At 26.2% G+C, this 13,232-nt stretch overlaps 6 non-coding genes across 6 annotated transcripts; 3 read left to right on the top strand and 3 right to left on the bottom strand.

Moving 5' to 3' along the window:
• Positions 1 to 362: 362 nt before the first annotated feature.
• Trnav-aac (transfer RNA valine (anticodon AAC)) lies at positions 363 to 435 on the bottom strand. The gene has a single exon. It is a non-coding gene; the product is annotated as a tRNA-Val (tRNA).
• A 1,587-nt stretch (positions 436 to 2,022) lies between these two features.
• On the top strand, positions 2,023 to 2,094 carry Trnap-agg (transfer RNA proline (anticodon AGG)). Its single transcript has one exon. It is a non-coding gene; the product is annotated as a tRNA-Pro (tRNA).
• Positions 2,095 to 5,808: 3,714 nt separating this feature from the next.
• On the bottom strand, positions 5,809 to 5,881 carry Trnaa-agc (transfer RNA alanine (anticodon AGC)). Its single transcript has one exon. It is a non-coding gene; the product is annotated as a tRNA-Ala (tRNA).
• A 1,648-nt stretch (positions 5,882 to 7,529) lies between these two features.
• Positions 7,530 to 7,602, top strand: Trnaa-agc (transfer RNA alanine (anticodon AGC)). Its single transcript has one exon. It is a non-coding gene; the product is annotated as a tRNA-Ala (tRNA).
• Positions 7,603 to 11,316: 3,714 nt separating this feature from the next.
• On the bottom strand, positions 11,317 to 11,388 carry Trnap-agg (transfer RNA proline (anticodon AGG)). The gene has a single exon. It is a non-coding gene; the product is annotated as a tRNA-Pro (tRNA).
• A 1,586-nt stretch (positions 11,389 to 12,974) lies between these two features.
• On the top strand, positions 12,975 to 13,047 carry Trnav-aac (transfer RNA valine (anticodon AAC)). The gene has a single exon. It is a non-coding gene; the product is annotated as a tRNA-Val (tRNA).
• Positions 13,048 to 13,232: the final 185 nt, after the last annotated feature.

Here is a 13,232-nt window from a genome sequence, read left to right as displayed (position 1 = left end):
AGGTGGTATTTAAAAAAAAAATTGTCCCTATAACAACAAAAGTATTTAAGATATTGTTTTTAAAAAAAAATATTAAGAAATTGGTTCATTAAGTCCATATAAACGTATGGATTTACTTTTTTAAAATCAAATAAGTTTTACAGCTGTTTCACTGTCCTCAATATTATTATATATCTAGAACATTATAGTCCTTCAACATTTTTTTAAAATTTTACACAACATACCAAGTTATAATTCACTTAAAAAATTTAATACAATTTTGTCAAAGCTGCAATAAACACCTTGTTTCAGCACACCAGTAAATTATGAAAAATGTTACATTAATCAAAATGTCTATTCTAACAAAACTCAAAAACAAAATATGTTTCCGCCCGGGCTCGAACCGGGGACCTTTCGCGTGTTAGGCGAACGTGATAACCGCTACACTACGGAAACACTTGTTGGTAACCTATACCGCGCGTATATAAACCTTTTAAGTTACTCGGTTTCAATTGGCTGAATTTGAATTGCTATCACACATGTGAAGTGATGTAATGGTATGTATAAAAAAGATAATATTAAACCTATAAACTTCTAAAAAATAAAATCTATAAGTAATATACAAAACTAATTATATAATGCGCTCAAAATTAAACAGTATCCTTCTTTGAGATTGTTTAACTAGTTTTCTAAGCAATATGATTTGATTACTTATATTATACTATTTTGTGCACAATGAGCACAATTTTTAAAATATCGTTTAAACTTTATACTTATTTTAAAAACTGTAGTTATAGAAGCTTAATGTTTTTTTCTGGATAAAGACGAGTATTATATTTAATTTTTAAAATAGATATGCATATAAAGTTGTCAAATAAATTGTCTTTCCTTAAAATATAATTAACATTTACTAATTTATTTTCGATGCATACAAGTAAAAGCAAAACAAACTTTAAAAATAGTACATTCAAATAAATGTTTGACGGATTATTTAAATTTATAACATTAATATGTTTAAAAAATATATGTTGGTCTTAATAACATATATCAATATATTTTGGGATATTTTCGATTTTAAATTTTTTTGACTACTTTTAAGTATTAAAAAACTTGAATAATTATTAAATAGCATTCAGACAAAAATAAATTGTATAATTGAACTAACCGTTTGTTACACCCATTCAATTCAGTTTAAATACAAATTGAATATATTTTTTAGTATTCACTAAATATTTTGATTCAATTTTGAGAATAATTTCCAAACTAAAACTTGTAAAAGAGTGTATATGATTAGTAAATCAAAATAAAAAGTATAAAAATATAATCAAATTGAACAAAAGAAAGCTAAAAAAAATTGTTAGTTTTTTAAACTGAAAACACATAGATAATATTAGTAAATATTAAAAGCGTAATTTTAAACTTATTTACATACTATTTTTCATATTTACAAAAACTTTTTACTTAAATTAGTCATTAACTCTTTTACTAGCTCTAAGCTCTAAATGCTATCAAGTTAGAAACATATATACTTAAATAGAATTAGTTTTTAATTTGTAAAAAGGGTTAAAAACCAATTAGTGTTTAATAAACAAGTTTCAGTGTTTGTCTAATTTAGACTAAAATTATCATCTAAAACTTCAATTAGTTCTTTATAATCATGAAAAATCTTGTACCATACATAGCTACAAAGTTTTATTTTAATTAATGAAAAAGAATCATCAAAAGTAAAACAATTTTCTATGATAAGAGTTTTATAAAAATCTAAATTTATTTGACTGTAATTAATAAATACTTAACAAAAAACTACATATTATCAAACATACTTAAACATAATACTACTACTCTAGCTAGTTTAGTCTACAAAAGAGTATGCAATATTCCATAATAAATTCGTAAAGCTTATAAAACTTTTAAGCTTGTATTATCATTTGTTATAACGCTATTTATAAGCTAAGGCTTTGCTACTAAGAAATAAGAACAACGTATGCATCAGATACAATGTTGTTAAAATATATAATCAGCATTTGTTGTAGATCAGCACGTGGCCCGTTGGTCTAGGGGTATGATTTCCGCTTAGGGTGCGGGAGGTCCCGGGTTCAAATCCCGGACGGGCCCTTGTTTTTATTTGTTTAATTATTTTCTGATATTTTATTATGCAACATTAATCATTCTTAAAAACTATTACACAAAATTAGAATTGGAAATACAAAACTATACAACAATTTTATTGATTTAACATTATCTATTAAAACTAAAACTCAAAGTTTTTGTAAAGGTTAAAATTGCTGGGCTATTAATAATAGTTTAAAAATGATTAATATTCTTTAATTAATGGTAAGCTTACTTTACTATAACCTAGTTTTTAAACAACTATAAAGTAGTGCTGTTACTAACTTCTAAAATAAAACTATAAACTAACATAGAAACTTTATTTAACCTTTGTTTTAATTGCTTCTCTATTTATCATTATTTTAGAGATAAATTATAGCATTTTACATGGCATTTAGCTGTTATAATCACCTAAATTAAGAAAATAAATAGTATTACATTTTTTACAAAAAAACACCAAGTCATAACACTATTTTTGGAATTGTCTTATTATAACTTTTACCAAATTTAATATATCAAATTAGTACTACACTGTCACCTTACACTAGTTTGTTTTTAAATTAATACAAATGACTTTAGTTTTTTAATTGCATTGTTATACAAAAACCTTATTTCGCTTGCTTAAACCATAAATCATTGTCTTTTGTTTACTTTTAGTTTAAAGTGTTAATTTAGTAGCGTATTTAAGTTACCTGTTATGCGCTCTTGAAAACAAAATTAAAATATTACTAAAATAAAAATCTTTTATTGCATAACTTTCAAAGCAACTACAAGTTTTAGTTTTAAATACTACTACATGAGCTTGTTATATGATTATAACTATTGCTAAATATATAAAACATAAACTTAACTAATCAAAACGTTCATGTTTTTTGCTTAACAACTTTTATTTTTGTATGTTATTAAACGTAGTAATCACTTCCAAATTTCAAATTTCTTAATAACTTTTACTTTATTTTTACTAACGTATAGGTGTAATGAAGTTTAAATTTAACATGATATTAGATTTGTTTATATGTATAAAACGGGTAGCTGTCTAAATTTCACGAGCGTACAAAATTGCACGAGGGGACAAAATTGCACGAGTGCACACAATTGCACGAAGATACTTTTGCATGAAGATACTTTTGCACGAGGGGATAAAATTCCACGAAGATAAAATTGCACGAAGATACTTTTGCACGAAGACACTTTAGCACGAGCAGACAATTTTGCACGGGTTAATCTTTTTTTTTTGTAATTTATTTATTAATTTTATTTTTCTTATTTATTAACATTTTACTATTACTGTTACCCCTAACCCTTACCCTCGGTCGGTAAGTTATTATTATTATTTTAAACTTTTTTTTTTATTTCTTTTTTTTTTTTTTACTATAACTGTTACCCCTAACCCTTACCCTTACCCTTGGTCGATAGCTTTCATTTTTATTTTTTCTGTATTTTTTTATCTTTCGTGCAAAAATTTAACTCATGAAAAATTAACCCTTTGTGCAAAATCGTCTTCGTGCAATTTTGTTCTCTCGTGCAATTTTTCCCCTCGTGCAAATTTGTCTTCGTGCAGTTTAGTAATCTCGTGCAATTTTATCTTTGTGCAATTTAGATCCGTTCCCGTATAGAACAGTATACAATCAACTTCAAATTCCCAATTTCTTTACTTTTAGCTACTAGTTGTGTAAGTTTTTAATTAAACTTAAAAATCTATTGTTTTTTTTGTTTCTACATTCATAAATTTCGTAATTTGTTTAAATCTTAAAAATAAATTAGTTCAAGTTGTTATGTTTTTACAATAGTGTTTTACTCTATCCAAGTCATGCTGTAAACATATATTGCTAAAAGCTTATCGAAAGTGTTTAAATTTTATTAAAACTTGTAACCTCCAGATGTAGGTACCTTTAATATTAAACTTAACTTATACTAAATAATGATACCAATAATACTTAGGCTACTCTATACAAAACTAGGCATGACATGAGTTAACATATTTTATATAAAGAACAATTGCAAACACAAACAAATATATAAAGAACATCAAATTTAGAAAACACTTTAAATGTGGTCAAAACCTTTACACAAGATTTAATCTAGCAAGAATATACTTTAAGAATGTATGAAACAAAATACGATTTAACTACTTAGAATGTAAATAAGAAATACTTATAAAAATAATACTAATCAAAAAACACTTTATATAAGACAAGAAAACAATATAAATGTCTATTCTTCATTATCACGTTTACTGCAGCAGGCTGTGGCTAGAATCTCCCCGTCTATCTGTTGTATCAGCTTATATAAAACATTCCATAACTCAATGTTGCTTCAGGGTTTCTGTTATGCACTTTATTTTCTCCCTTTGTCAAGTGTATTAAACTTGCATCAGTATAAAACTTGACCTTGCGAGCTTTCTCTTAACGCTTGAATGATTTTTTAGCTCAAAACTTCCAACCAAATCTAAACAGTAATCAAGTGCAACTTAATATCCTGCTACTAACTTCGAAAACTATTTTAAGAAATAATATTAGAAAATTAAACCGATTCATAATATTTACAGAAAATAATAGAATTTAGGTGCACTGTTGTTTAGAATTATTTGAAAACCATGTCATTTAAAAAGTATATTGTTATATGTTTTTAGTTATAAAAATTTATTAAAGATAGTTCTTAAAAGTATGATAAGTAAAAAAAAGAAAGACTTAAGTTTAAAAATACAAATCGTTGTCTCTAAAGTAAGTAGATAATATTCAGTAGTAAAAATATGTAGTAGATTGGCTTACTAACCAATATAACTAGCATTAACAAAATTGTGTTTCTGTCCGGGATTTGAAATCGGGACCTCACCCAGCCTAAACGGAAACCATACCTCTAGACCACTTGATCCTCCGACTGTATTGCATAATAAACTTACCACCTACAAGTCAGAACACTTTAAGAAAGCTTGCTTTATTCTACTTTAATTTATATGAAGTAAAAGTATCGCTTCACAGCGTTACAAACACTTAAGATATGTGAAAACTAAATTTTTGAGTTTGTTTGTGAAATCTTTATTTAATGATAGTTTAAAAACTTGCTACAAAAATCTTAAAAAACAAAGTCAATAACTGTAAAAACTGTGTTGTTATACATCACCTTAGATAAAACTAGTTTTTATAACTAAAGTAATACATAACAACATTACAGTCTTCAAATTTGAGCAAAATCTAAAGAAAATTTTTCTATATGTATTAACATTTAAATAATTTAAATTAATAAAAACAAAACTTTAAAAAATACTCCGTTAACTTCTTTTAGCTACAGGTGATTTTAGCAAACAAGCTTAAATATTTGTGTTATAACTTTAACTATTAGTTTTAGCAACATACATAATTAAATATAATTTCACGTGTTTAAAGTATTTCACTTCTTGAAAGCTTTACTTGAAGTCTGAAAAAAAATATTTTGCTTTTAAAGAACTTGCTTTATTGTTATGTATATAATATTAAATTCTATGTATTATTATATTTTATATAGAAATTGTTATACAGTTGAAATAAAATTTATTTATCTGTTTAGAGCATGCATTTAAAATATATACCACTTTCTGAAATACAGATTGTTTTAGTACTAGTTACTCTTATATATTAGTAGGAAATCATTAAACGTTTGTGCTAATAATTATTTAAAACTAGTTTGTAAACGTAAATAAATTTTTCATTGAATATTCTGTAACAGAACAGCAAAAATATGTGGAGGTGCCGGGCATCGATCCCGGTACCTCTCGCATGCTAAGCGAGCGCTCTACCATCTGAGCTACACCCCCACCTGGAAGTGATCATCCCGTGGCGTTTTTAAATAATCATATTTTTCGTCAAGTTCTTTTATCTTATCTGCTCGTTGCCTGGTAAGTGCGTTTATTTTGCACTAAGCTATCAATGATAATTAACTTCATCGATTTGACACTTGCTTATCATAGTAATGTGTATGTAGCAGGGGCGTAGCGTGGGGAGGGACACTGGCGCATGCGTGCCACCCAAAAAAAGGAAAATGTAAAAAAAAGAATGTAATATCTTTATCCTTTATAGTTTATTTTTTCTGCTTAGTTTGCCTTTTTTCAACTATGTTTATCTAGTATTCAAAAAGTTAAACGAAATTTTGAATACCAATTAGTGACAAGTTAGAAAAGTACATGTTATTACTCAATATACTGATTCGGTGCGTAATTGCAAATGCGCACCGATGTTGATGAAAAACTCCATAAGGAAAAATTTTATAAGTTCATTAACTTCATAAGAATTTAGACTCAAACAGTACGCAATTAATATAGCGCACCGCTGAAGTATAAGCTTATGGCAGATTATTTTTCTACAAAAAGTTTACAAAAATACGTCACGCTTAAAGAAAAATTAAACAATTTTACAAATATTTTTTATGCTACATTGTTAAGACTACTGCTAGTTTTCTGAACTTTATTTTTGTAAACATACAAGATAAGCGTGTCGGCCTATGAGAAATAAACTTTGTTTGTGATTTTTATTTAAAACAAATACAATCAAATGAATTAAATTTAAAAAGTATACTTTTAACTATTTTATAAAGTTTATAACTGGTATTACAGTTTATTACAACTTTGTAAAATAGTTAAAAGTATACTTTTTAAATTTAATTCATAACTGGTATTACAGTTTATTACAACTTTGTAAAATAGTTAAAAGTATACTTTTTAAATTTAATTCATTTGATTGTATTTGTTTTAAATAAAAATCACAAACAAAGTTTATTTCTCATAGGCCGACACGCTTATCTTGTATGTTTACAAAAATAAAGTTCAGAAAACTAGCAGTAGTCTTAACAATGTAGCATAAAAAATATTTGTAAAATTGTTTAATTTTTCTTTAAGCGTGACGTATTTTTGTAAACTTTTTGTAGAAAAATAATCTGCCATAAGCTTATACTTCAGCGGTGCGCTATATTAATTGCGTACTGTTTGAGTCTAAATTCTTATGAAGTTAATGAACTTATAAAATTTTTCCTTATGGAGTTTTTCATCAACATCGGTGCGCATTTGCAATTACGCACCGAATCAGTATATTGAGTAATAACATGTACTTTTCTAACTTGTCACTAATTGGTATTCAAAATTTCGTTTAACTTTTTGAATACTAGATAAACATAGTTGAAAAAAGGCAAACTAAGCAGAAAAAATAAACTATAAAGGATAAAGATATTACATTCTTTTTTTTACATTTTCCTTTTTTTGGGTGGCACGCATGCGCCAGTGTCCCTCCCCACGCTACGCCCCTGCTACATACACATTACTATGATAAGCAAGTGTCAAATCGATGAAGTTAATTATCATTGATAGCTTAGTGCAAAATAAACGCACTTACCAGGCAACGAGCAGATAAGATAAAAGAACTTGACGAAAAATATGATTATTTAAAAACGCCACGGGATGATCACTTCCAGGTGGGGGTGTAGCTCAGATGGTAGAGCGCTCGCTTAGCATGCGAGAGGTACCGGGATCGATGCCCGGCACCTCCACATATCTTTGCTGTTCTGTTACAGAATATTCAATGAAAAATTTATTTACGTTTACAAACTAGTTTTAAATAATTATTAGCACAAACGTTTAATGATTTCCTACTAATATATAAGAGTAACTAGTACTAAAACAATCTGTATTTCAGAAAGTGGTATATATTTTAAATGCATGCTCTAAACAGATAAATAAATTTTATTTCAACTGTATAACAATTTCTATATAAAATATAATAATACATAGAATTTAATATTATATACATAACAATAAAGCAAGTTCTTTAAAAGCAAAATATTTTTTTTCAGACTTCAAGTAAAGCTTTCAAGAAGTGAAATACTTTAAACACGTGAAATTATATTTAATTATGTATGTTGCTAAAACTAATAGTTAAAGTTATAACACAAATATTTAAGCTTGTTTGCTAAAATCACCTGTAGCTAAAAGAAGTTAACGGAGTATTTTTTAAAGTTTTGTTTTTATTAATTTAAATTATTTAAATGTTAATACATATAGAAAAATTTTCTTTAGATTTTGCTCAAATTTGAAGACTGTAATGTTGTTATGTATTACTTTAGTTATAAAAACTAGTTTTATCTAAGGTGATGTATAACAACACAGTTTTTACAGTTATTGACTTTGTTTTTTAAGATTTTTGTAGCAAGTTTTTAAACTATCATTAAATAAAGATTTCACAAACAAACTCAAAAATTTAGTTTTCACATATCTTAAGTGTTTGTAACGCTGTGAAGCGATACTTTTACTTCATATAAATTAAAGTAGAATAAAGCAAGCTTTCTTAAAGTGTTCTGACTTGTAGGTGGTAAGTTTATTATGCAATACAGTCGGAGGATCAAGTGGTCTAGAGGTATGGTTTCCGTTTAGGCTGGGTGAGGTCCCGATTTCAAATCCCGGACAGAAACACAATTTTGTTAATGCTAGTTATATTGGTTAGTAAGCCAATCTACTACATATTTTTACTACTGAATATTATCTACTTACTTTAGAGACAACGATTTGTATTTTTAAACTTAAGTCTTTCTTTTTTTTACTTATCATACTTTTAAGAACTATCTTTAATAAATTTTTATAACTAAAAACATATAACAATATACTTTTTAAATGACATGGTTTTCAAATAATTCTAAACAACAGTGCACCTAAATTCTATTATTTTCTGTAAATATTATGAATCGGTTTAATTTTCTAATATTATTTCTTAAAATAGTTTTCGAAGTTAGTAGCAGGATATTAAGTTGCACTTGATTACTGTTTAGATTTGGTTGGAAGTTTTGAGCTAAAAAATCATTCAAGCGTTAAGAGAAAGCTCGCAAGGTCAAGTTTTATACTGATGCAAGTTTAATACACTTGACAAAGGGAGAAAATAAAGTGCATAACAGAAACCCTAAAGCAACATTGAGTTATGGAATGTTTTATATAAGCTGATACAACAGATAGACGGGGAGATTCTAGCCACAGCCTGCTGCAGTAAACGTGATAATGAAGAATAGACATTTATATTGTTTTCTTGTCTTATATAAAGTGTTTTTTGATTAGTATTATTTTTATAAGTATTTCTTATTTACATTCTAAGTAGTTAAATCGTATTTTGTTTCATACATTCTTAAAGTATATTCTTGCTAGATTAAATCTTGTGTAAAGGTTTTGACCACATTTAAAGTGTTTTCTAAATTTGATGTTCTTTATATATTTGTTTGTGTTTGCAATTGTTCTTTATATAAAATATGTTAACTCATGTCATGCCTAGTTTTGTATAGAGTAGCCTAAGTATTATTGGTATCATTATTTAGTATAAGTTAAGTTTAATATTAAAGGTACCTACATCTGGAGGTTACAAGTTTTAATAAAATTTAAACACTTTCGATAAGCTTTTAGCAATATATGTTTACAGCATGACTTGGATAGAGTAAAACACTATTGTAAAAACATAACAACTTGAACTAATTTATTTTTAAGATTTAAACAAATTACGAAATTTATGAATGTAGAAACAAAAAAAACAATAGATTTTTAAGTTTAATTAAAAACTTACACAACTAGTAGCTAAAAGTAAAGAAATTGGGAATTTGAAGTTGATTGTATACTGTTCTATACGGGAACGGATCTAAATTGCACAAAGATAAAATTGCACGAGATTACTAAACTGCACGAAGACAAATTTGCACGAGGGGAAAAATTGCACGAGAGAACAAAATTGCACGAAGACGATTTTGCACAAAGGGTTAATTTTTCATGAGTTAAATTTTTGCACGAAAGATAAAAAAATACAGAAAAAATAAAAATGAAAGCTATCGACCAAGGGTAAGGGTAAGGGTTAGGGGTAACAGTTATAGTAAAAAAAAAAAAAAGAAATAAAAAAAAAAGTTTAAAATAATAATAATAACTTACCGACCGAGGGTAAGGGTTAGGGGTAACAGTAATAGTAAAATGTTAATAAATAAGAAAAATAAAATTAATAAATAAATTACAAAAAAAAAAGATTAACCCGTGCAAAATTGTCTGCTCGTGCTAAAGTGTCTTCGTGCAAAAGTATCTTCGTGCAATTTTATCTTCGTGGAATTTTATCCCCTCGTGCAAAAGTATCTTCATGCAAAAGTATCTTCGTGCAATTGTGTGCACTCGTGCAATTTTGTCCCCTCGTGCAATTTTGTACGCTCGTGAAATTTAGACAGCTACCCGTTTTATACATATAAACAAATCTAATATCATGTTAAATTTAAACTTCATTACACCTATACGTTAGTAAAAATAAAGTAAAAGTTATTAAGAAATTTGAAATTTGGAAGTGATTACTACGTTTAATAACATACAAAAATAAAAGTTGTTAAGCAAAAAACATGAACGTTTTGATTAGTTAAGTTTATGTTTTATATATTTAGCAATAGTTATAATCATATAACAAGCTCATGTAGTAGTATTTAAAACTAAAACTTGTAGTTGCTTTGAAAGTTATGCAATAAAAGATTTTTATTTTAGTAATATTTTAATTTTGTTTTCAAGAGCGCATAACAGGTAACTTAAATACGCTACTAAATTAACACTTTAAACTAAAAGTAAACAAAAGACAATGATTTATGGTTTAAGCAAGCGAAATAAGGTTTTTGTATAACAATGCAATTAAAAAACTAAAGTCATTTGTATTAATTTAAAAACAAACTAGTGTAAGGTGACAGTGTAGTACTAATTTGATATATTAAATTTGGTAAAAGTTATAATAAGACAATTCCAAAAATAGTGTTATGACTTGGTGTTTTTTTGTAAAAAATGTAATACTATTTATTTTCTTAATTTAGGTGATTATAACAGCTAAATGCCATGTAAAATGCTATAATTTATCTCTAAAATAATGATAAATAGAGAAGCAATTAAAACAAAGGTTAAATAAAGTTTCTATGTTAGTTTATAGTTTTATTTTAGAAGTTAGTAACAGCACTACTTTATAGTTGTTTAAAAACTAGGTTATAGTAAAGTAAGCTTACCATTAATTAAAGAATATTAATCATTTTTAAACTATTATTAATAGCCCAGCAATTTTAACCTTTACAAAAACTTTGAGTTTTAGTTTTAATAGATAATGTTAAATCAATAAAATTGTTGTATAGTTTTGTATTTCCAATTCTAATTTTGTGTAATAGTTTTTAAGAATGATTAATGTTGCATAATAAAATATCAGAAAATAATTAAACAAATAAAAACAAGGGCCCGTCCGGGATTTGAACCCGGGACCTCCCGCACCCTAAGCGGAAATCATACCCCTAGACCAACGGGCCACGTGCTGATCTACAACAAATGCTGATTATATATTTTAACAACATTGTATCTGATGCATACGTTGTTCTTATTTCTTAGTAGCAAAGCCTTAGCTTATAAATAGCGTTATAACAAATGATAATACAAGCTTAAAAGTTTTATAAGCTTTACGAATTTATTATGGAATATTGCATACTCTTTTGTAGACTAAACTAGCTAGAGTAGTAGTATTATGTTTAAGTATGTTTGATAATATGTAGTTTTTTGTTAAGTATTTATTAATTACAGTCAAATAAATTTAGATTTTTATAAAACTCTTATCATAGAAAATTGTTTTACTTTTGATGATTCTTTTTCATTAATTAAAATAAAACTTTGTAGCTATGTATGGTACAAGATTTTTCATGATTATAAAGAACTAATTGAAGTTTTAGATGATAATTTTAGTCTAAATTAGACAAACACTGAAACTTGTTTATTAAACACTAATTGGTTTTTAACCCTTTTTACAAATTAAAAACTAATTCTATTTAAGTATATATGTTTCTAACTTGATAGCATTTAGAGCTTAGAGCTAGTAAAAGAGTTAATGACTAATTTAAGTAAAAAGTTTTTGTAAATATGAAAAATAGTATGTAAATAAGTTTAAAATTACGCTTTTAATATTTACTAATATTATCTATGTGTTTTCAGTTTAAAAAACTAACAATTTTTTTTAGCTTTCTTTTGTTCAATTTGATTATATTTTTATACTTTTTATTTTGATTTACTAATCATATACACTCTTTTACAAGTTTTAGTTTGGAAATTATTCTCAAAATTGAATCAAAATATTTAGTGAATACTAAAAAATATATTCAATTTGTATTTAAACTGAATTGAATGGGTGTAACAAACGGTTAGTTCAATTATACAATTTATTTTTGTCTGAATGCTATTTAATAATTATTCAAGTTTTTTAATACTTAAAAGTAGTCAAAAAATTTAAAATCGAAAATATCCCAAAATATATTGATATATGTTATTAAGACCAACATATATTTTTTAAACATATTAATGTTATAAATTTAAATAATCCGTCAAACATTTATTTGAATGTACTATTTTTAAAGTTTGTTTTGCTTTTACTTGTATGCATCGAAAATAAATTAGTAAATGTTAATTATATTTTAAGGAAAGACAATTTATTTGACAACTTTATATGCATATCTATTTTAAAAATTAAATATAATACTCGTCTTTATCCAGAAAAAAACATTAAGCTTCTATAACTACAGTTTTTAAAATAAGTATAAAGTTTAAACGATATTTTAAAAATTGTGCTCATTGTGCACAAAATAGTATAATATAAGTAATCAAATCATATTGCTTAGAAAACTAGTTAAACAATCTCAAAGAAGGATACTGTTTAATTTTGAGCGCATTATATAATTAGTTTTGTATATTACTTATAGATTTTATTTTTTAGAAGTTTATAGGTTTAATATTATCTTTTTTATACATACCATTACATCACTTCACATGTGTGATAGCAATTCAAATTCAGCCAATTGAAACCGAGTAACTTAAAAGGTTTATATACGCGCGGTATAGGTTACCAACAAGTGTTTCCGTAGTGTAGCGGTTATCACGTTCGCCTAACACGCGAAAGGTCCCCGGTTCGAGCCCGGGCGGAAACATATTTTGTTTTTGAGTTTTGTTAGAATAGACATTTTGATTAATGTAACATTTTTCATAATTTACTGGTGTGCTGAAACAAGGTGTTTATTGCAGCTTTGACAAAATTGTATTAAATTTTTTAAGTGAATTATAACTTGGTATGTTGTGTAAAATTTTAAAAAAAATTAATATTGTTAAAATAAAC

This window comes from Thalia democratica, chromosome 2, assembly GCF_965202585.1.
Source record: "Thalia democratica chromosome 2, ktThaDemo2.hap1.1, whole genome shotgun sequence".
NCBI lineage: Eukaryota > Metazoa > Chordata > Thaliacea > Salpida > Salpidae > Thalia > Thalia democratica.
Note: the sequence above shows the minus strand (reverse complement) of the source record. Positions and strands in the feature narration are given on the sequence as shown.